Source organism: Opisthocomus hoazin, chromosome 17, assembly GCF_030867145.1.
Source record: "Opisthocomus hoazin isolate bOpiHoa1 chromosome 17, bOpiHoa1.hap1, whole genome shotgun sequence".
In the NCBI taxonomy this organism is placed as follows: domain Eukaryota; kingdom Metazoa; phylum Chordata; class Aves; order Opisthocomiformes; family Opisthocomidae; genus Opisthocomus; species Opisthocomus hoazin.
In genome coordinates, this window is record NC_134430.1 from 6771918 (window position 1) to 6796449 (window position 24532).

Genomic DNA, 24532 nt, shown 5'->3' on the forward strand with positions numbered 1-24532 from the left:
AACGTAAATAACAGCAGAACTCAAAAGTGTTCTGGAAAACTGGCGTGGGGAATACCAGGAAGGTAACTAAATTCCCAGAATAGCTAATTGAGCTGGACAGTTTGGCTTATGGATGAATGCAGGAATGTGACAAGTTAGGATAAAACCATGCAAAAATCTCTATGCCCTGTCTGCCTGCAGCTGGCAGGGCCGATACACCTTTTGCCATTGAATTTTGGGGTGCAGTGGGGGCATGTTCCCTCCTGGGTAAACCAGCTCAGCGGTGCCGGTGCCTCCTCGCGCTTCCCAGCGCTGTCTCCTGGTGTGATGGTACCGCTCAGGAAGATTTTGCAAACCCTGTGGTCGGGAGGGCTCTAAGGAAGCTGGTATTAGTCTGTACCCATAGTTATTCTGCACTTTGTTTTGGGATGCTATGTACACTTGTGAGGCCTGAGCCCATCCCTGAGCAGCCTGTTGTTCCTTACAGGGGAAAAGGTTGGGTAAATTGAAAATGAAGAGGCTAATTTTCTCCGCTAACAGTACATAACAGGTTTCTGTTGCTTCTGTTGCTATTTCTGTCAGCGTTTATGTATTTTTTTTATTTTTTCCTCAGTCATTTGGATTTTGCTCACTGTTTGCCATTGCAAATCTGTTCGGGAACTGATGCTGTCTGAAGAAGCATAGTCTCAAGTCAAAAATGCATATTAGGATAAAAATATGGATTGTGGAGAAAACTTACTTGTTTCTCCATGACTGAATAACCATAAAATGAACTTGGTGCTCAAAAGCAAACTGAGCTGATGGAGGGGGGGAGAGGATGCCTGCATTAACATCACAGAAAGGTTGCAAAGTTAAGCAATCAAAAGATGGAAGAAGAAAGCGTGAGGTTGAATATGTAATCGTAACTTCCCTTTGTCTGTGCGATGCTTACCAGAGAGAATGCAATCTTGTGTTATTTACAACTTTCAATAAATAGATGTTTAAGATCAGCTCGATCGTGTAATTAAAGACTTTTGACACATGGCCAGCTGCTCTGCCTTTCTGTCTGGGTGAATGCGAGCGGAGGGTGGCTGTGCACCACAGCGCCTGTGCTCCAGTGCCTCAAAAAGGCTCTTTGTCCTAGCGGAACTGCATTTTCTGCATCTCGACGGTATGGAGGGATGGGACCGTCCCCTCCATAGGGCAGGAAGGGAAACGGAAGACTATAGTCATCTAACCGGCTGGAGGAGACTAGATGTGTTTTTGCAACTGTTTATAAGAGGTATGTCCTCAAGCAGGATGTCACCTGCATTTTCCAGACAGTGTTTTGGGATGGAAAGTTAAGCTCCCCAAGAGATGAGGGGTGACTCTGTCCTTGTCATTGAGAACTGGGCTCCACAGGGGCTGAGCTGTGCTCTGGGCTCCTGGTCTCACAGGCTGGGTGGGACCAAATCTTTGGTCTGGGGCTGAACCCAAAGCCTGGAGCAGAGTTTGCCCCAGCAGCCCTCCTGTGCCTAGTGACAGGGTGACATCGCAGAGCTGGGGTTGGTGAAAGGTCTCGCCGGGGTGGCAATTGGAGAGCTCAGGGTGCAGGGTTGGAGAAGACCCAGAGCATGCATCTCATGGAGAAGTGAGCTTTGGGGATGTTTCGAGCCCTGCTGGACCTGCCGAGGGAGGACTTCAGAAAATACAAGTGCTCCTTGCAGCGAAGAGCTCCGCACCTCAGCGAGATGGGTAGTTGACTTGACGTGTGGGGCTTGAGTGTGCTCCTTGCAACAGATTTCCTTGAGTAGGGATATTTTTGTGGTGCAAAGATGCAGATGAGAGTGGAACCCATCCTGCCCCCCTGGAAGAGCCTGCCTGGTCCTTGTGTGTTCCAGCAGCCCATGCAATACAGAAGTATTGCTTGGGCAATTAAATGTATGACTAAAGGGCTCTTGTTATTTATCTTTTCCAGCACCACATGGGCACCTTGGATTTCATATGTCACAGAGACACCTGTGGGCTTGGAAAGGGATGTAATCCTAAGAAGAGTATGAGAAGGGAGACTATTTTTTCGTGATACAAAGCTGGTAGTAGAAAGAGTAGTAGAAAGGAGGAGAGGAAAGATGAATTTGTAGGGTTTGTATACTGGCACAACGTCTACTTCTTCTTAACAAGGTGGAATTGTTGCATGAAGTTTTTATGTAACTTGCTGTGGTACCTTGGTGCTTGAACTAGGGCGTGCTGCTCCTCTCAAACTTACACCAACAGAAGTCATCCGTAAACTCGGTATTTATAGACTTGGTACTGTCTTTTAGTGTTGCAAACAAAATGTTTTACTCCTGCGTACATATTTTTGCATTTGCACCATACTAAAATCCATGAAATGACATGACCAGCTCCCAGCAAACAACCCCACTTGCTTTTTGGGGAACGTTTTTTTAGCAGTCTAAACCTTTTTAAAACCTTAAAGCTGCCTAAGCAGCTTAAACCCATCTAAAGCCTGAGATCTTTTTAAACAGCTTGTGCCAATATAAGGACTTAGATTATCTTAAATACCTTAAAGAGATCTAAAGCTTTAGTGAAAGAATTTGGCCAGTCTCGGGTTTGGTTGATGGATTGCATGGGTGCGTTGGGCGCCACTGGGTGACTCTGCCCGACCACCCCTTACTGGAAGATGCCATGATCTTCTCTATCTTGTGATTTTCAGACTTTGAATATCTGATGCTTTGACATGTGAACATGGCACTACAATTTGAATCTGCAACCTTACCTCTGCCCTTATGCTCAGGTTACAATCATCTGTAACTTCTGTACATGGCCCCAGGATATTTTGGCTAAATATGTATCTAATTTGCAGGAGAAAATGAATTCTATTATACCAGTTGAGGATTTTCAAAGAATCATGAGCGCCTGAACTGCCCTTTGCAGTCTGGATTCTTATAAATTGCTTATATATCTTTGAAAATCCCATTTTAAGATGTGGTAGCTTAATTAAATCTCTTTAAAAATGTACATAAACAGAGGAATGAGTTCAGACTGCAGTTTAGGTTAATTTGGACATTCTGTGCTTGTTGCCTGCTCCTCAATACCTCCTCACCACCATCCTCATGGTGTTCATGTAAGGTTGGATTCTTCCTTCGTTTTGCAAGGGAAAATCATAAGTAATTCCAACTCGGAGAATTAGGGGCTTTTGGTTTTTGCCTAATTTAAATTAGACGCGGTTTCACTTCCACACCAGCCAGCCCTGAATGGCTGAGCTCCTCGCTTTCCATTTAGACCACAGTGGCACTGAAGCTCTTCTGAAAGCTGAAGGAGCAGCAGCCTCAGAAATATTTTCTTTAGGAGATACGCCGATAATAACACTACAGCCGTAAGAAGACACCGTCAGGGCAATTTTCCGCTCGAATTCCTTAGCTGAGAAGAGGAGCCGACGCGCCTCCCTCCCGCTGAGCTCTCGGATGCCGGGATTTGTAGACCCGGGCAGTTTCCGCTCCCCTCGACCCGAGCCGCGGTCCCCAGGACAGCGAAGCAGCCTCGCGGTAGGTAGGGCCGTGACGTTGCTCCAGGCTCGCTCGCGCTCTCGCTGCTCTGGCCAGGCGGAGTGACATTTCTCCTTATCGCGAGCACCGCGACGAAGGGAGCTTGCGTTAAAACAGGGGGGTTTTGTGGCGGTGCATGTGAAGTAACGCTTACCTGAAGCTTTCTTCTCTGTTACTGTATATAACCTAGTATTGGAACAGCCCCAGATAAATCAGAGATGAAAATACGACAGTCTGGAGGAAAGGCTCACGTGGAGGAAACCTGGTATCTCCATTCGCCATCCTCCTGGGCTCTGCCATGTGCAATATCTGCTTTTCAATCTGTCCTGCGTATCGGTAAAACAGATGCACGCAGATCTCTGACATGAGGAGGAGACAGTATTTTAGTATTTCAGGACTTTCACATATGAAAACTGTTTTAACTTGCAAGGAACTTAGGAAAACTAAGAAAAAGTTTCAGTTTCATTTTTAGAGACGCGGATGTTTTTTCAGGCTGGAGCATTAGATTGCTAACACAGGTTATTCACAGTGCAGCTGCTAATAAGTTCTGGTCTCCTGCATTTTATTCGCTTAATAAATTAATGTCTGTATTATTCATAGAAATAATAGGTGAGTGCTTGCTTGAAGGCGAATTGCTTGCTTTTAGCCTGCCAAACTCTGAATTCTCTTGTAGATAGTATCATTCATAGAGCAAGAAGCCTGAGCGCTACGTATCTTTGAGCATATCTGGTGGAAAAATCTGGGATTTTACAAAACACCTATTTTTTTAAAAAAGTGAATTAACAGAAACCAACCTAAAATTCCTAGGGGTTACACAGTGCTGGAGATTTCAGTCCAAGCTTGGCTCCTTGAGCAACTCACCGTGGTGCAGCTCGCTAGTACATAATTAATAAAGCTCCTTTCCTTGCTTAGAATATTTGGCCCAAGGAGTTCAGGATTAAGTTTGCTAGAAATGTAAACACATTGCAGCTGGGTAAACCGCAGCTGAACCAGGGCAGAGAGGAGAGCAGCTTTATAAATCTGATTTTTCCTTTCTGACTGACTTCCCCTAGCTATAACATGGTGAGTAGGACTCGGTTTGCTTCTGTAGCTGTCCTGCAAAGCCGTGGATCTTTGCACCTACAGTCTTGGTGCCCTTGTCTGCTCAGATGAGATGTGGCAAGCTGGTTGCAGTTGGGCTTTCTCCTCTTGCCGCAGAGCAGAGCTGGAGTGAGCACTGGTTTGGGAGCTGGACTGGTGCATTTGTTCTCTCCTGTGGAAACGGTGCAGTGACTCTTTTTTACTCAGCCCTTTTTACCTTTTTTTTTTTTTTTTTTTTTTGCCAAGTTGACCATGAGCCAGCAGCGTGCCCTGGGTGACAAGAAGGCCAGTGGTCTCCTGGGGTGCATCAAGAGGAGTGTGGTCAGCAGGGCGAGGGAGGTTCTCCTCCCCCTCTGCTCTGCCCTAGTGAGGCCCCATCTGCAGTGCTGTGTCCAGTGCTGGGCTCCCCAGTTCAAGAAAGATGAGGAGCTACTGGAGAGAGTCCAGCGGAGGGCTATGAGGATGAGGAGGGGACTGGAGCATCTCTCCTATGAGGAGAGGCTGAGGGAGCTGGGCTTGTTCATCCTGGAGAAGAGAAGGCTGAGAGGGGACCTTAGAAATGCCTCTGAATGTCTGCAGGATGGGGGTCAGGAGGACAGGGCCAGACTCTTTCCAGTGGTGCCCAGCGACAGGACAAGGGGCAACCGGCATAAACTGAAGCAGAGGAAGCTCCAGCTGAACCTGAGGGAGAACTTCTTCCCTCTGAGGGTGACAGAGCCCTGGCCCAGGCTGCCCAGGGAGGCTGTGGAGTCTCCTTCTCTGGAGATATTCCAGCCCCGCCTGGACGCGGTGCTGTGCAGCCTGCTCTGGGTGACCCTGCTTGGGCAGGGGGTTGGGCTGGGTGACCCACAGAGGTCCCTGCCAACCCCTGCCATGCTGGGATCCTGTGATTTATTTTTTTAGCCTCTGTTTGCTGCAAGCTCCAGAGTGGTCTCAACTCTGTGTGCCTCTGACTGGAAGCTCAAAGCAAAAATAAAGCAGCTGGTGCAGATACCCCCTGTAGCAGCCTCTTGCTCTCAAAGCTGCCCATCCCGAACGCTGTGCCATTGACAAAAATACAGGAGAAGACATTTCCTGAAGCCAATAGTAACAGAAACCGCCTGACGTTTCCAGTCGACTCTCACAGTTACTAGGTCTGGCACACACATACGTGTGCCCCTACCCCAGTTGCAGAGAGCCAGACTGGGCAACATGTAAGAGAAACCTGGGGGTGCAGTGGGGCTGAACCTGGGCAGAGGGGTCTGCAGGACACAGGGCTTGGACCTTTCCTGTCATCGCATCCTGGAGAGAAAACAGAAATAAGCTGCTTGTTCCCCTAGCACTCGCAGCTGGAGATGGGAATAGCCACCAGACAGGGCTAAAGCAAGAATTAGATAGATTTAATATATATGCTCGGTGTGCATCACCCTAGCTCTTCTGGCAGCCCCTGCATCCCCCCTTTCCTGGGGGCCATCATGATGCCAGGCAGGACCCCGAACCTGGCATTGAGCGTGGATAGACTGGGTGTGGGACAAGTGTTGTTCGATTCTGCGTCAGCCATTATGGGATGGGGAGAATAACTCCGGGTATATGGGGTGGTAGTAAGGAGCCCAGCTGCCCGAGGTAGGCAGTTGAGATGCCAGGTTTCCAGCTGTCGTATCTCCCCAGCTGGTTCACACGTATGCCCACTGCAGCAGTACAAACAAGCTGGTGTTAATCCACCCAGCAACTGCATCTTGCTTGGAAGGGGCCCTGGTTTCCGAAACCACTGCCATCCAGGACAGCATTTAAGCACGTGTTGAATTGCTGTCCTGGATAATGGTGTACTTAATCATATCCCTAAATGTTTTTCTGATTCAAGGCCAGTGTTGGCATCCTGGTTGCGCTGCCATATGAAGAGTTGCCAGTGGTGGATGTGGCATCCCAGCCCCAGGTAGCATGGACAGGCGTGACGTGAGTTACTGGAGTTGAGGAAATGAGCAATGTGTAGGGAAGGAGACTTGAAGCTCCCCGGTAAAGAAAAGATCTGTGTTATTTAACAGGGTGAATATGGTGAGCTGTGGCAGGTGATAAAACATACGGTGTTTGTAGCAGCCAGGGATTTGGAAGGTTGGTGGTTTGGGCTGAGGATTCATGGGCCTTTTCAGCTTTCAGCAACTTGCTGAAACTCCGTCACCTCGTTCGCTTGGGGACTTAGTCAGCAGCTCGGGGTTTCTTCCAGGCTTCTTGGAAAGCCGAGAAGTTATCTGTGTATGCCCAGGCACGGGCATGTGGAGAAGGGAGTGTTCAAAAGAAACCTGTGAGATGTGGAGCTGAGGGCTTGTACCTGCCTGGGGACCGACTGCAAAAAACCTGTGAGGAGCAGTGAAATGTGAAGGCAGAATCTTCCCAGTATCAGCTTAAACCCCTTTTTCTCTGTATTAAAACCTGGGAAGTCGTGTGGTCTATTCCAGGAGCAACAGCAGGGTGTCCCAGAAGAGCTGCTGGGGAGCCTGGGCTGAAAACACCTGTGTATCTTGACCCCAGGCACCCTTGCAGGATGTGTCCCCCCTCTCCTTCCTTTCTCTTGCTGACAGCTTTGCTAAAGGCTCTTTGCAGCCCAAATGCAATTCTATGCAAAAACTGCTGGTGCTGCGACAGAGCTGTGCATCATACTCTCAGAACTAAGTTCCTCCTGGCGTGGGATGGTGCCATGAGGTGCCTCCAGGGCCTAGCAGGAGTCACAGCATCACACTCTTTCTCTGAGTTGCCTGTTGTTGACCCCGTAACACATGTATTTTTGAAGTGACACTGAACTCAGTGCTGCATCGGGGCTGCAAAGCTTGTGAGGTGCAGGGCCGGGTGGCAACCCTGACACCCACTCCAGAAGACACAAGCACTGAAGAAGTAGGCTGTGCCACCACGATGCACAAAGACCACATGCCCAAGCTTTGTTGCCTTGTCCTCCTCTCTTTACGCAGGAGTATGGTGCATTTTATGGCTGGCCAGCTTTTATGAAGCCATATCTGTTTGGTCGATGTAGTAGAAGGGTTGTCAAAAACCTGGTGTCGAAAGTAAGGACTAGCCTCGCTGGTGTTTGGGTGTGGGGAGCTAGAGCCACTCATGAATTCCCAATGCTACTGGGCCAGAAATGAGAACGAGTGGGCACAAATTAATGGAAGGTTTGGGCATGTCAGGGATTTAGGTGGATTTTTTTTATGCAGGGGGGTTGGTGTGTGAACCAAATTGCAGTGGGAACAATTAATATAAATTATTTTTAAAAGTGTTTGGACGTAAGGACAAACTTGAAGATTACAGCTGATAACTTCAAAGAGGAAAATCACTCCATTTGCATTTGATGTTGGGGAAAAGAACATTACCTGCTCTGGAAAGGAGTAGACTTGGGGAGTATGTGACTGTCTGAAGTCTTAGGGGAAACTGGCTGCATCTCCTCTTTGTGCTGTGTCATAGAGCTGGGACAAAGAGGTCACTTTGTCACTAATGGGCAGCGCATTTAGAGTCGGTGAAAGGAAATAGCTCAGCCAGTTTTCTGGATGCAATGCAGGAGCAGAAAAGATGAGATGGGAGATGGATTGCCAGCTGGGGGGGGATGGTCCCACAGGTACTAGGTCAGCTCTGGTCCCAAGCACTTCCCCACGATGCCGTTTGGGCTGCAAAAGGGAGATTCACCTGTCCATCGATGGGCTTAAATGACTTGCTGTGACTACCATGGAGGAATTTCCTCCTCTTGGAGGGTGTACAGGAGGGAATGGTGGTTGGGTATGACCCTGTTTCACCTTTCCTGGGGATTTGTCACTGCCGCCGTGAGAAGCTGAGCTAGTGGGTCAGTGCCTTATCACCTCCGTCAGCCTGAGCCTCCATTTCTGTTCTCCCAGCAATGGTAGGTGGTGTCAGTTGGTGGCACGTGATTGTGGCTTGGTTACCTTCTTCCAGTTTCTGCTGCACTCTGGGTTCTTGTCTAGGTTGAAAGAACACACATGATACTCATCTCCATCTAGGTGAGGCTAGGTTATGCACAAACCCAAACCAAGAAGCTTCATGTTAAAAACCATGCTTTCATGCTCGGCTGTCTGGTGTCCCAGTGGTGCCGTTGGTTGTACAGTGGGTGCCTCGCAGGGCTGGGGCCATCCTGTGGATGCCCGTGGGATGCTCCTGTTGCTCTTCAGCTGGGCTGGACTGTAGCACCTCACAGAGGGCTCCAAGCCTACCCAGCTCCTCTCGTTAAGTTTCACTTACTCTCAGCACCATCCATCCATTGCCACCCTTGCAGCAAGTCCTACAACCATTTGGGAGCTCAACACGCGGGAGCTGATTTTGATCTGCAGGCTCTGAGCCAGGGAGGATCACAGAATCACAGGATTTAGGTGAACTGTGAGTTTGGCCAGGGAGGAATACACGTCCCACGCCTACTGCAAATGCCAGACCAGCAACCCTGCCGAGCAATGCCTTCGGCAGCACGGGGACCAGCAAAGGTCCTGGGAGCTGGTTAGTGCGGGCAGGGACGCTGGCAAGTGGCAGCGGACGGTGTGAGCATGGGGAAGAGGAGAGGGCAGGCGGGGAGGGCAGCTACACTCCTGGGAGCCTGTTGCGTGAAGCTGCAATGCTGACCCCTCTAGTTGAGAGATTTAGGAGGCCTGAGCTGCTCTCTTGCACCTTGCGTACCTTGTGTCATCTTTGTAGCCCTGGTGTTTGCTTCCTTCACCCTGTCTCTCCTGAGTGGCACTACCAAAAAGCTCGCTATCCTTTTTGCCCGTGGTGGGATTTGAGGACGCAACGGGAAGCGGAGCCCCATCAGCACGGAGAGTTGGTGCGGTCTCTCGCAAGCAGCCAGCAATTGCAGTTTATGGCTGAGTAGTAGCATGAGGCAAAATTTGTCGTGACATTGAGAAGTGCTCCTGATGCTGAGGAAGCGTGTTGCTGCTGTCAACGCGACGGGGGAAGTCCTGAGGGGGTTACCTGCTGCTTAGCTGCAAGTTAGAAAAAACTTCCGTGCTTTAGTGAGTCCAAAAAACCTCAGAAAGAATGAAAAAGTAGGGGGCAAAGCGAACAGATATATTATTTGCTAATAAAATAACATGTCAGGTTTTTGTCCCATCTGTTTTCCAAGGCGGGGCATCTTGCAGAGTCCCCTTTTGTCTCCCCGAAGCAGACGTGGCGCAGGGGTCACTGGAGATCAGAGAGGAGGTTTTGGTGTCGTCTCCCCTGCTTATAGATGAAACCCCTCAGAAACCCACCATGTTCTCATGGGAACATGGCGAGAGGGATTACAGCCCTCTTATGTCTGGAGAACTGGGGTGTCGAGAGGTGAAACGCTGCAGAGCAGGGGACTGCACTTGCACTCCAGATTTGCAACAGGTTTTTTAACCCAGAGATCACCTTAACCATTCCATTGAGGCATGGCACAACGGGAATTTAATACTCTGGACTTTCTGCTATTTTGCAACAGAAAACTATATTGTAGGGATAACTCTGTACGTGAATAAAACAAAATTCTTTTTTGGTACAGTGGAAACGGCTTCTCTTCTCTCAGCTTCTGTCTTTGCATGCTTTCCTGAGGGAGGTTCCTACAATCTTTTAATTATTGACCGCGTAACACAGGGCAGAGTGACATTATTTGTCAGTAATACAATACCAGCGGAGCTGCCCTCCTCTCTCTCTAATTTTCCAATAAGCAAATTGAACTCCGTGCAGCGCTGTGTTCAGCCAGCCCTTTCCTTTACAGCTTCCCACACCCGTGCGCGGTGCTTGCACCCCTCCCATCGCGCCAGCAATTAGGCGAGGTTTAGCAAACGAAGCTCTCGCCTCAGCCTGCCTCGTAAGGAGAGTTTACAGTGACGAAGCTTGGCTGTATCCGCTGTAAGGCTGCACGGATGGTGGCGTGGATGCTGTCACGTCCCCGTGCTTTGTGACAATAAATCAGAGGAGTCCCTGAGCGTGCAGCCAAGTCGCCTGTTCGTTTGCCTGCGAGCTGAGCCTTGGAGGTGCTCGTCTCGCTAATTAGGAGACACCTCGTGGTTAGTCCAGCCAGGAGGCTGGAGCACGTGTGGGTGCTGCGTTGGTGGAGCTGAGGTGGGAGAGGACACCTAGTTCCCATTGCTGGGGCGGGGGGCTGCAGGGGGTGGTTTGCAGGCGGCGAGCTGGCCACGTTCGGTCGAGGTCAGTGCCTCTGCGCGTTGGGCTCGGCACCCGTGCAGCGGAAGGAGCCTTTCAGATATTTTTCCTAAACCCTTTCAAGCCAGTGGTTTTGCCCATTTTTGTGGCACGCATGTACGAGGAGTCAAAGCACAATATTCTGGAGTTTTCAGCGTTAGCAGAGAGCTGTGCCGTTCTGAATTATGCACAGACATTCTTCGTCCCTCAGGGTCTGCAGGGCAGTGCTGCCTGGAGGCCGGCTCAGAGCCAGGCTGTGGCAGCCCAGCCAGGGCGGTGGTCCCAGGGAACTCCTCGCTCCCATGAAACAGAGCCTCAGCCGGGAGCCGGGATGGGCAGAGAAGGAAGGCAAGCGGGGAAGGCTTGCAAGGCAGCAAGTAGCGAGGCACTTAGGGAAAAGTTTACTGTGCGGAAGGATGGAGCAGGTGGAAGAATATTGTCCTTTGCAGAATGAAAAAGTGAAAACAGCAATAAGACTCATGGGTTGTCTCAGAACATTTTCTCGAGAATAGAGAAATAGTAAAATATAGTTCAATTTCCTGCAAGCAGCATCTTCAGAGTGAAAGATTTTGCCCTGTTTTGCACTTGGTGTTACTGTGCCTATAAATATGCTTTCAACTTGGTTTTCTATTAAAATACCAGTGTTCTGTAGAATAATGTTGTATTTTCTGGGAGACTGTCTTCTAAGCCCACAGGCAGCTACTGCTTGCTTTTCCATCCTTTGTGGCATGTCATCCTATATAATATAACTCTAAATACAGTTGCGTATTCCTGCACACGCTGTAGTGTTTCCGGTATCTTACGAAGGTCTTGGCTTTTACTTTTGTGACACTGATTGCCGGTGGAGTAATAGCACTTTTTTTTTTTTTTTTTTTTTTTTTTTTCCTCTAAGAAAAACCAGCCTTTTCTCTTAAATACCTAATGCTGTCTTTAGGTGTTATTCTCCATCATATCACACTTTTCATTTACCTTTGCAAAATGAGGTAATAACCTGCCAGAACAGAATGGTATCTGTTTTTTTATACAAAGTATTAAAAATATATGTTTTCACCAAGTATAAGGTTGGAACAAAGGAGAGCGAAAAATGTTTAATTTCTTTCTGTAACATCCAGAAAGTTTGCTGTATTTTTGTGCTGGAGGTACTGGGTGTTTAGAGGGAGTAACTGCAATGGGATTGTTGTAAGGGCAAGTCAAATCGCCGTGGTGCACTGAAAAAGTTGTTGTGGCTTAACGAAGCTAAGTTCAAACCAGGTAGGGTTATATATATATTTTTTTTCAAATACAATTGCTTGCTCAGTCCTCCACATGACGCCGAGTGTGTGCTCCTGAGCGAGGCCTCCCCGGAGCTGGCTGCCGACGGGTGCTGCGGGAGGGAGCGCGCTGCCGGCGAGGTGCCGCGTGTCCGGCAGCGGTGACAAATTTCACACGTGTGCAGACGGGGAGCAGCGGTGGAGCCTGCGGGCTGCGGCTGTGGCATGCACCTCCTTCCTGGCAAAGCAGGGCTCGAGCATCTGCAGGGCTAATAAGCTAGAAAACAGGCCCTGGGGAAAACCCCTCTCCTTCCCTCTTTTTTTAATTTCTTTTTATTTTTTGCTGCGCTGCACGGAGATTTGCAAGACAAAAGTGTTTGCTTTGCATTGTGCGTTTGGTTTTGTGTCTCTGGGTTAGGTGGAAACACACCTGCCATTTTACTGCTTCCTGCAGCAGATGCAAACAGAGCATCCTCTCGGGGAAACGCTGCATCCCTCAGAATAACCCCCGCTGCTCCACGGCGCGTGGTGTCTCTGGGGTCGTGCTGGATTGTGTCTGCGAAAACAGAAAGCCACAGGATAAAAATACAGTTGCCCACTAGTAATAAAGAGGGGTTTCTATGAAAAGTGCACGCAGACTGCTGCTGTTTATTAAATTTCAGTGCAGGGGGGGTGGGGGGGTGTGTGTGTTTTGTTTTCCGCTCTCTCCTTCCCGCTTTCCCTCCCTGTTTTGCGGTGCAGAGCCCCTTGCCTGGCTCGGTGCCCACAGACCGCGCTGCTGGCCGTGGCGGGTGGCAGCGGTGCCGCTGGCTTGCGCTTGGCCCTGGCTCTGGGTACCGGCTGCTCCCACCTCCCTGGGGCTGCCTTGTTGCCGGTGTCACCTTTTTTCCTTCTTCCCCCTCCTTTGCCATGAAGCCTAAAAGCCCCAAGAGGAGAGCTAAGGATAGCATGAATGGGTGAGAAATCTGCTTGCTTTGGGTTTCCTCACCCCAGAGCCAGACCCTGTCTGGTACGTGGAGACCTTGAAACTTGCCTGATACTGGAGTTTCACTCTCAGCTCATCAGGTGCCTGCAAAAATGAATAAGGTTTCTTTCAAGGGTAGAAAAACTGAGAGGAAGAGAAGCGGCTCTTTGGTGCAGCCCCGGCGTGCACAGCGGGCGCTGGGCGGATGCAGAGTCTGGAGGGTGCAGCTCTGCACATCTTCCTCTGCCAAGGTCTGCGAGCATCAGCTGCCGACTCAGCTCTGCACGAGCACAGCAGCGCTGGCTTTTTTTGCCTTTTTTTTTAATTGTGGTGACGGCTCGGTGTGGGTTTACCGTCATTTGCAGTGGGCGCTCTGGTTTGCAGGATGTGGATGCGGGGAGAGGTGTGCGGATGCTGGGGTTTATCACCTGAAAAAGAAGTGGCTGAGTCACCGAAGAAGCTTTGCTATCTTTAAAATCATAGATGGGGTTTGCTACCAGCATTGTTTCAAGACTGAAAGTTGACAAAGCTGAGAAAACCCACCTGGATGTCTCAGTGGTGGTTTGGAGGCATTGGCTGGATTTGGTTTTGATTCTAGCTGAAATCAGTTTTGGTCATCAAGTGATGAAACCGTTGGTATGGGGAAAGATTTCTATGGGGACAAGGGTGTATCTGCCAGGAACAGAGAAATTTCTTCAAGGTGATGTCAAATGGCAGGGTTGGAAACGAGAGGAACAGTGTGGCCAGGGAGAGACAGGACTAGGACCCCCATGGCCTGGGGTGTCCGTGGGACACAGCATGAGGGGGAGAGCTTACATGGGACTCTGCGGGCAAGACAGCTTAGGGAGGGCACTGTAAAGGAGGTGTTGAGGGTAGCTTGGTAGAGAAGGGACTGAGCAGCACAACCGTAATTGATGGAAATTACTGCTTAGAGAGGCTTGAGGTTTTCAAGAGGCTGCGGACTCCTGAAGGACAATCTTCTGCAGGGCCAAGCTCTTTGGAGACAGCAGGGAGGAGAGCTGAGCCCAGGATCCCGTGGTGGGATGGGCTGGGCGCCTGGCAGGGCTCCCTGAGGAGAGCTGGGCTGTGCAAAGGAGAGCTCGCAGGTGGGACTGTCACAGCGTTTGTTTTCACAGCACGTGTTTTTCTTGGCTCCTGAGGGTAGGAGACGGGTACCGGGGCATGCCTTCCCATGCTGACAAGAATTCCCTTCCAGGCTTGCTGGGTTCAGGTGTCTTTTCCCCAGAAGTGCTGTTGGATGGCTGCGGCTTGCTGCTGTTTTTCCCCTTCTGTCCCTTGCTTTCAGCTGCCAGTGTCCCATCCCTGCCTGAGCAGTGCCTGTGGGATCAGTCCTGCTCAGTGACAGTGGGGCACGACAAGAATCCTGCTCTCTTATGTTGGGGTAAGTCCTAAAAAACAAACCTGACTGCCATAGGCTGACCCTTAGCTTGCGCTGGCAGGACTAGAAGGAGCTAGTGGAGAGAGTCCAGCGGAGGGCTACGAGGATGATGAGGGGACTGGAGCATCTCTCCTACGAGTAGAGGCTGAGGGAGCTGGGCTTGTTCAGCCTGAAGAAGAGAAGGCTGAGAGGGGACCTAATAAATGCTTATAAATATCTGCAGGGTGGATATCTCATCCCATCCGTCTGAACCCGAGGAGGAACTTCTTCCCTCTGAGGGTGCCGGAGCCCTGGCCCAGGCTGCCCAGGGAGGCTGTGGAGTCTCCTTCTCTGGAGATATTCCAGCCCCGCCTGGATGCGGTGCTGTGCAGCCTGCTGTGCGTGAGCCTGCTTGGGCAGGGGGTTGGGCTGGGTGACCCACAGAGGACCTTTCCAAACCCGAACGTCCTGTGATTCTGTGATCACTGTTTGTAGAGTGCTGTGCAGTCTGCTCCGGAGTGGGGTCTTGTCCCTGAGTGAGCGCGTGTGTCTTTTGTTTTGGCGGTGAGCATTGATCCCTGCACACGAGGGACTGGCTGCTTGCTGTCAGCAGTGTCTGTCGAGACTGTGCCTGGCTGGATGTCGCCCAGCGCTCTGGCTCATCACAGGGCCAGCCCACGCTTGCTTTTCCTGGTGGTATAGCTGTGAGACAGGACCTTCAGCAGTGCTGGCTTTTCCTTTGAATGTGGGCTGGCCACTGGGAAACTCATTGGTTTAGGGTGAAGGGCATCCCTGATGGGGGGCTGCCCTCGAAGCCTGCCCTCCAGGGGTAGTGCTGTGTGATGGACTCTCAAGGTCCCCGCTGTTTCCCTCTGAGGAACCTTATGTTTTTGAAGATCGTTTTGTATCTTGTGTCCTGGAAGATCTCAGAAAAGGGAAGTAGCTCTGTTTTCAATATTCTCTATCTCTTCTCTTGGTTAGGGAGCTATGGAGCTAACCATGTGGAGCTGGTCTTGTAGGTGTTAGAGCACTTCATGAGCAGCTCATTCATCCATGAGCCAGCAGTGTGCCCTGGGTGCCAAGAAGGCCAATGGGATCCTGGGATGTATCAAGAGGAGTGTGGTCAGCAGGGCGAAGAAGGTTCTCCTCCCTCTCTGCTCTGCCCTGGTGAGGCCCCATCTGCAGTGCTGTGTCCAGTTCTGGGCTCCCCAATTCAAGAAAGATGAGGAGCTACTGGAGAGAGTCCAGCGGAGGGCTACGAGGATGAGGAGGGGACTGGAGCATCTCTCCTACGAGGAGAGGCTGAGGGAGCTGGGCTCGTTCAGCCTGGAGAAGAGAAGGCTGAGAGGGGACCTTCGAAATGCCTCTAAATATCTGCAGGGTGGGTGTCAGGAGGATGGGGCCAGACTCTTTGCAGTGGTGCCCAGTGACAGGACAAGGGGCAACGGGCACAAACTGAAGCAGAGGAAGCTCCAGCTGAACCCGAGGAAGAACTTCTTCCCTCTGAGGGTGACAGAGCCCTGGCCCAGGCTGCCCAGAGAGGCTGTGGGAGTCTCCATCTCTGGAGATATTCAAACCCCACCTGGATGCGGTGCTGTGCAGCCTGCTGTAGGTGACCCTGCTTGGGCAGGGGGTTGGTCTGGGTGACCCACAGAGGCCCCTTCCAACCCTGAACATTCTGTGATTCTGTGATCTTGACTCCTACTCGCTCTTTATCCTAACAGTGATCAATTCTGATCCCTGTGGTTTCTTGGTGGAGACTTGCAGCCACCAGGAAAGCCCACCTTCACCCTCCCTTCAGCACCTCCAGGTCAGGATCACGCAGGGTGGATGGGTGGTGGGTAGTCCTGGTGCTTGGTGCCCTGCATGGAGGGGCAGCTTGAGCTACGGCTGACACTGCAAGTGCAATGCTTTGCACCAAGAGTATCGCTGTCCCCCTTCCTCATGAAGGTGTCCGCATCTATAACAGCTGTATTTATTTCCAAATCGTTTTTACATCTCTTAATCTCCTAAATCTGTGCAGTGTCCTAGCAGCCCAGTTGGCTGAAGGAGTTGCAGGCAGCTCTGTGTGCTACGAGGGACTCTGTGCTATGCTGGAGGATTTGCAAGAGCAAGCAATGCCAAGCATTCTGCTCAGAGAAGATCAGAGACTTTTTCTTCTTTTAATCATGTGCTTTCCCTGCCTTATGAAAACATCTCTGTACTGCTCTTGCTAATAGCAGGAATCCTAAGAAAACAGAGGGAGGGATCTGCAGGAAAGATCAAGCTACCTTCAGCTTGCCCAGACAGCTCTGTTCTCCTAGCAGAACAAACCTCTCCGGTGGGACTCCAGCAACCTCACCAGAGGTAATCGTGGGCAGACGCATCACCTGGATGTGATGTCATTGCACTGTGCTAATGTTATTTTGTTCAATGCAAGTGAAGGAGGTTGATGAAATTGCTGGGAGCGTTAGCACACAGCAGCAAGGACCTGACCAGGGTGATTTATGCAGCCAGCTGGAAGAGATCCCCTGGCTGGGCAGCATGACACTCCCTGTCCTTTCTCAACGTGCTGATTCCTGTTGCTGTGAACTACCTGCTTGAGGCTCTAAGGAGGTGCTTGGCATGGCCTGGCCTGGGGCTTGTTGCCACATTTTTCCTCTCCTTAGTTGCTGGACTCATAAAGAGCTTCTCCCATGTGTTACATGTCTGGGGAGCCTCCTCCTGCCTGGAACCTTACTGTAGCATCAGATGCAACCGAAGGGGTGCAGGGCCGCAGAAGATCTTATCCACCGTTTTCAAGCTGAGGCTTGAGCATCGGTACCCTCTGAGATCTGACCAGTGTGCTCTCGATGTGTGTAAGATCCGTTGGAAGCAGAGGAGGAATTCGGGCTGCGGTCCAGCTCCCACGGTGTTCTGCGAGGTAGGGTTGCTAGACATCCGTGTAACGTGAGAGTTCCTGTGTTGCAGACTGCGAGTTGTACTGAGAACGTATGGGACGCTGTCCTTCCTGTATTTCCTGCGCAGTTTTAATACGGGATGTGACAAATCCTGCTGTCACCTGCCCCTTCCCTAGAGGTACTTCTCAAAATCTTCTTCGCTGTGCATCTTTTCCCCAAAAGTCTGCATTTGGCCTTGTAAGGACAAAGGAGCCACTGGAATATGTTTCAGGTTTTCACTTTTGCCATGCAATCTATCCACTGGCTCTCTTAAGACCTTCAACAGAGTCAACCAAGCTGCATCACAGCTTACTGCTAAGGTGACAGTCTAAGTGATGTCTATCAGATTATTATCTTATTTTATTACATAATTAAAGACGAGATAAAACCAGGTTATTCCAATTGCTCAGTGAGAGAGCTGATTTTGCACGCAAGGGAAGCACTCTGGGCCTCAACTCTCTAGATCTCTGAAAGTGTTTGACACAGTGTCACATGGAGGACTACACGCCCAAGAGACCAGAGATTAGCTCACGGAGAATTAGCAAGGTAGGAGAGGCTGTGAAGAGTCCCCTGAGGATCAGTTGTGGGCTGGGCTTCTCTGTTATGTTGATATTGGAGCAAGTATGAGGAGTACTCTGAGCAGATATGTGGACAGCACATGAGGTGCCTTCACGGGTGGAAGGGAGGGTTGTAATGGGAGAGGAAGCACTGGAGGATCTCTGCTGCTTTTGTACAAAGTTCTGGTTCCCTGTGGTCGGGAAGATGAATTCAGGTTAGGATAGATGTGATGACCAGCTATTACAGTGATGAGAAAAGCAGTTTCATCACAGAGAAGAGATTAAGGGCGTATCTACATCACAATAATGACAGTCTTGTCTTAGAGTTCGTAGTCCAGCGTAAAGCACAGTAGCGAATTTATAACAATGGACATGAATTTGGGACTTGCACAATTCATTGTATAAATAATCAAATGTGCATTAAATAAAAGTAATTACGAATGACTTTGGAGCTGGCAGAATGCAGACCAGTGACTACAGTGCGAGTATCCTGGGGCATGCCGTCCTCACAACTGCTGTTACAGTATTTGGAAAAGGAGGCTTCTTTTCTGTAGCGACGTACTTAATCAAGATCTGTTGATTTGGGAGTTTGTCTCAGCAAAACTTGGTCTCAGACAGGCTTTTTGCCTGTCACACCTTGCTCCTAAACAGGCAGCTCTGCATCACCGTGATCTGTCAGCTGGGAGGAGAAGCAGCAAACACATTTGTCTCTGAGCATCAGAAGAGGGCTGGGTGGGTTTTGCTTCCGTATCCCTGGCTGCAAGAACCAAGTTGTGCCTGACAGTTCTGGTCATAATTCATGAAATACTGACCATGGACTGCTAAATGACGACAGGCGGCCGTTTTGTTGTGGTAAGCTGTCCTGCGTTTGGCCAGGACAGGGTTAATTTTCACCGGGCTGACCCCACCTGGGCAAACAGAGCCGGGTATTCCATACCACGTGCCATCATGTGGGGTTCTGGTGGGGGGGAGCTGGGGGGCGGCTCGGGAGGGCTCCGCGGCGGTGCGGTCTGAGAGAGCGGTTCTGTTCTGCGGGCTCTGTTCTGCGGGTTTGTTCTGTGTAACCCTTTTTTTTCTGTATCATCATTGTTCCTGTTCCCTCTGTTTGCTGTTCTGTTAAAGTGCCCTTATCCCCACCCACCAGTCTCTGCCTGGTTCTTTCCATTCTCCTCGCACCCCGGCGGGGGGAGGGGCGGCCGCGTGGTGCTTCTGTTGCCGGCGGCAGCCAAAACCAGAACATAAGCTATGGATGCTCGTCATCCGAGACATTTCTCCTGGCCGAGTGGGTGGGAGCTGGCACTGTGGCTTTGGGGAGTTGTGTTCAGTTTTTTGCTTACCCCAAAACTTGACAAAACTTTAGAGTGGCGCAAGCCTCCTGTGTCCCGGCCGTGTGAGGCTCTGGGTCAGCGGAAGAGGAGAGCTTGCAGAGTCTATCGTTTAGACTTGGTGCCTGCTTACTTGTTTTTCCCCCCTTAGGAATAACAGTGAGTTCCTTTCCAACCCCTACTCTGTGCAGGCTGCTCCTGACATCCAGGAGCATCGGCCTGCCGGACAGGCCAAACCCACATTCCTCCTCCAGCCAGCCATGGTGATGCTCATGGCCCACCTGACCCTGGGGTCTTTGCAGGGAGATGCCCTCTCCATGCGATCCTGGTTGCTAGTGCTGCAAGAGGGGTTGAAGTCAAAATTTGAGCTCAGCTTCTGCGCATTTTAACAAGTTGCATTTTTAAAAACAATTATATCGGGTGAGAATTGCTTTTTCAGAAAAATGAGAAAAGATGTGGCACTTGCAGAATTTGGGAGAGCTGTGTGCTTGAGCCAAGAGTCTGGATGCTGGAGTCCTTCCCTTCTGCACTCCCCAACCCCGAAGGGTCACGTTGTGTTCCCTGTTCGCTGGCGAGGGCTGTGGGAATGCCAAGCCCGCCGAGCCTGCCTGTGCCGTGCTGCAGAATAACGCGCTGCCACTGTGCTTGGGGCTAGCCTCAATTACCTGCTTGCTATCGGGGCGCAGATCAAAGTACATCATTTAAAGAACAAATGCAGTAAATACCTTGAATTTATGTATTGACTTTTTTGGAAAAGTGGGTTGTCACAACAAGCTTAAGCTAATCTTTTGGATTTTGCATAAAGAAGTGGGAAGAGAGAGAGACGTAAGCGTTACCTGAGGTGTCTCAATTTGCGTGAGGCAGCGTGATTTTATGAGGATACCACTGCCTGCTGTTGAATTCCTGATTGCACGCCTTGGCATTGCTCAGGGATCTCTGTGCCGTCTGGATATCCTCAGGTCTCTGGGTACTGCAGGAGCTGAGTCAGTGCTCTTTTCATCTTCTAAGTGCTGACTCAGATGTTAGTGATTTATTTTTCTGCTCTGGGTTTATTTTTAGTATCTCCTGAAAAGTTGCATACCTTGAAATGTAGAAGCAAAGGCACTGTTGGAGAGCGTGCTGATGAGTGGATTACTCGGGTTCCTCTGTTGTGGAGGAAATGTGAAAGGCATTTCTTTCACTCCATAGTAGCTTGCTCCGTGAAAACGTGTGGTGTATTTGGAGGAAAAAGTGTCAATGTAGTCACATTAGCCACTCAGGCTAAATCCTTTGCTGTTGTAGTGCGGTGTGGAACTGGGGAGGAGGCAGGGTCAGAGGAAGAGAAGATCCCTGAGAAGTTGCTCCCATCCCAGTCGACAGCAGGGCTTTTATCGTCCCTGGCGTTAGAGTTGCTCTCGTTAGTTCAGATTAACCGAAAGGGAGTAGGATGTAAGAGATACAGTCAGCCAGGGTGAATTTAGAGCTGCAGCAGCCCTGAATGTAGTGGAAGTTACTGTCGTAATGTCTGGGAGTTCTAGCAGGATGCTGGGTTTATAAATTACAGGTTGTGTAATTTAAATGTGTTAATGAAATAGTGCAAGACAAAGCCTACCCTGATAAGTGTAATGACTACATTGAATTGGGTTTTGTGGATTTTCTGAACTATTTGAAAGAGACTTTTTTCTTTAAAATATATATTTATGCTGAAAACCTGATGTTTTAATTATATTGAAACTACTGGACTTGCATATGGTGGGGATTGTGATTAAAGGGGTCTCCACAGTGAGTTATCTTGTCTCCTTCAGTGGAAGTTTCTGCATGTAGAAGTGATAGCCGTTGCACGTGTGCTTCATCCTGTAGTGTGCTTGCTTAAACAGAAACCTCTGTAGAAGGGTTTAAATGATCTGGTTTGGGGTTTTCTGTGTGGGCTGGTGGAAGAACATTTGCGTGTCTTGACGGACGATAACAACAATTCCTTGCCAAAAGAAAAGGCATTGCTTTTCAATATTTCTCTAGTTTTCTTAAGAAAGAAAAGAAAATCTAACAGTCAACCCTGTAGATGTCCATGGTATGGTCCCAGCTTCAGTCTTGCCTTTCCATGCTGAGCTTTTAAGGCACAGGAGGTGACCACAGCCATCCGCGGGTGCCCTGTACCAGAACTGCCGAGCATCCCCCATTGCCTTGAGGCCAGCCTGAAGAGAAGCCGCAGGAGGAGACGGCTCCGATGGTGCTGCAGCCCTTGACATTTACACTCCCAGCCCCTGGGGGCTGCCAGGCTGCTTTCCAGTGGGATGGAGAGGCTGGTGGTGAAGAACAATTATTTTGAGCTCTGTCTGTTTCCCCCTTCTTTTTGTAGCATACGGGGGGAAGGTGAGAAGCCGTGAGCTCTTCTGTCGTTACTCTTGGGAGAGCAGTCATTAGTACGCTGTTTATCTCAACTTCTCTGCTCTGCAAAAGTCACAAAGGCAGCAGAACTCCCAGCTCGAGGAACAGCTGGTGCCAGGTCCATCAGGTGGGGGTTGGAATGGAGCTGGGTGGAGAGGAAGCAGCTTTGAAGGACTCACCCTTTGCTGAAGTCAGGCACTTTCTGTTTGCAGTAATACCAGGAATCCCCAGCAGTCCCTTTGACATATCGCTGAGCGGCGTTTCTCAGGAGGGTAGGCAGGAAAAAAAAGGCTTCTTCGAGCACCGGGTTCATTCGAACGGGATGGCCCCTTCCATATAGATTAAGACAAGTGTTTTGCATTTTTCACCAGAAAGATGGATTATTTCTATTTTCCCCATCTGAAAGCAACAGCAGGACAAGGCAAAAAGCTCCAGCTGATGCAAAGGAGAGTTTGAAGGTCAGTCTCCAAGGGGAATATCACCCCATCACCCTGTTCCTGTCCTCAGCTCCAACTGCAAAATCATGGTCTTGGTATGTGTCTCTGAAAGCCAGCTGTGTTGGACATTGAGTCTCTGCTTGTGGTCCTGCTAAAGAACAGATCCACCAAAGGGCAGCAGAGATCGGAGAGGCTGGAGATGAGGACCTGCCACCAAAACACCTTGCAGGTAGAATTGGCTCTGCCCAGGTTGCTGGTGCTCAAGACAAGATGGAAAAATCTTCTGCCTAGTAAAATAATTCTTTGCTGTAGTGGAGGTGTGTGTGAACAGAGGAACAGATCACGGTTCCATAAAGTGCTTGATCTGCCACACTGTGCCAAGGGCCTTTCCTGAAAAATGCCTGTGCACGATGGCTGTGGCCCCACAGCACCCCCGCGTACACGGGAAGAGGTTTGTATCGGGGAATACCGAGCGGCTTGGAGCCGACGTGGTCTGAAGAAGAAATGAGCACATGGAGGCAGGCTGCGCATCAGCTGGATGTCTGGTGTGTTAGCACACGGGGGAAAGTGCAGGTTGATATTATTTCTTTTTTAACCTAGAAGTGGAAGAAGTGCACTTATAAAAAAAAAAAACCCACACACCCGCTTTCTTAGGTGACAATGGAAGCTTTAGTACAGTTTTGCTAATAGTTGAGAGATTTCTGTTATTTTATACAGAGCAAAAAGAAGTCTTGAGGTAGTAAAACCACCAAGCCTCTCAAAGCTGGAAAATACTCCTTCCGCTAAACCACTGAAAAGAAGGTCCAAGGATGCAGCAAGCATGTATCGGATTTTTCTGTTTCTGCAAAGCTTTTTTTACAAGAGATTCTGCTCTTTCTGGGCCTTCCCTTCATCTACTTCTGACTTTTTTTTTTGTTTTTTGAAGGAAACTTTGCTAGCTGAAGCTTCACTCCTTTAAAAGTTTCATATCAATTCTTGGTGCCGGATGCTGCGCACCAGCTCAGTGGCTCCGTCCTTGCAGCCTGCCCTGGAGTTGCAGTCTTGCAGTTTGGCTTCTTTATTCCCTATTACACCGAGCTGGTTAATTAAACTCTGTCCAGCTGTTACAAAAATATAAAATACAATGACAATAGGCTGCCTGTGGATGTCTGAATGCAATCAGTGTGTGGGGGATGGATGCGTTTTGGTGTTAACAAATGGAGCTGTTGCATTTTGGCTAGGATAGGCTCTTCATTTCTTTATCACAGAGCAATTAATAGGGAAAAAGTAACCCACATAATCATTGCTGCGTCGCTGCTTTTTCGCTCTGTCTTGCTGGGTGTGGAGAAGCACCCGCCTGCATGGCAAGGTGTCCGGCTCAGGAGCTGGACCAGCTGGAGTGCTGTGGTCCCTGTCACACAGCCCAGCCCCATGCCAGGGCAGAGCCCGGGGGTGCAGCTGGGGTGGCATCTCTGTCACCTTGTCTCGACATCCAGTATAGGGAGGCCAAATGATAGGAAACAGAGGGTTGTTGTTTGCACGCCTGGCGTGCCGAATGGTGAGCTCCAATTTTGTCAGCTTGAGCTGCTGCTGTAAGTGTATAAATGTGTTGTGGTTTATTTGGGCAGCAGATTTGTTTTTCTTTGTTGGCTTAAAAATAAATTGTGCAGCTTATACTGTTTAAGCCACTAGCCAATCTGCTTGCTCAGCCTCTGGAAAGCACTTCTTCACTTCTGTGTTGGTACTTTACACTGTGCTTTAGCCGGTGTGCTTTGCCTTACAGATCTTACTTTATTCCTCCCCAACATTTACTGTCATGATTTTTGGTTGTTATTTTCTCTGCCGTACGGGCATTCTCTGTGCTTGCCGTTAAATTGCCATGGGTATTCCTGTCCAGGCGAATGCATTAAGACCTGTTTCATGCTGATGTGTAGACAAGTGTTATGTATTCTGTATGAATTAACAAGAAGTTAATAGCTGCCCACCATGTGTTATACCTGGTAAGTCCACGCGCAGCACTGGGTGCGGTGAGTTTTCCTGCTCTTCTGCAGACCAGCTTGCATCTAGATGTTTCTCATGGAGAAAGAACAGAATACTCCCCGTCCCTATTGCCAGAAGTCACACATCCCCATTTGTTTTGGGAATATTATTTCCATTTTAACCCTGTGTATTCTTCTAGTTTGTTGCTTGGGTGTTACTCTCCATTCCACCGTGGAGGTGGGGGAGCCCTGTTTACTCCTAAGTGCCAAGGAGATGACCGCTTGGCTTAGTCCATCGTTTTTCTCACCCAGGTGTGTTTCTGGAGAAACATCCTGGTGACATTTAAGTTCGTAATTTTTTAACTGTACGATGAGCTGTTGCTTGGGGGTGCTGTTTGTTTCTCAGCACTGGGAAGCAAAGGGTTCCATTTTTGCTTGCGGAGTCAGCTGGGCATGGACCCCAGAAGTATGGACCCTGGCAGAATACTTCTCCTGCACCTTGCTCATCAGTATTTCATGTTGCGGGAGCGTTGTCCAGGCTCACGAGGAGGAAACACAGCCCCTGCAGCTCTGCTGGGTGGGTTTGTTTTGTTTGGATGTTCGTGGTGTGGATGACGGCTCTGAGAAGCATTGGATGCTCGCACAGGAGCTTTCAAACCGCATCCGCTGCCGGCCTTGGCTGGATCCAAA

The 24532-nt window shown here is 49.7% G+C and overlaps 1 protein-coding gene across 6 annotated transcripts in view; it reads left to right on the forward strand.

Annotated features, from left to right (window-relative positions):
* Positions 1-24532, forward strand: part of HIVEP3 (HIVEP zinc finger 3) — a 279427-nt gene that overhangs the window by 7039 nt on the left and 247856 nt on the right. The gene's annotated exons all lie outside the window — the stretch shown is intronic.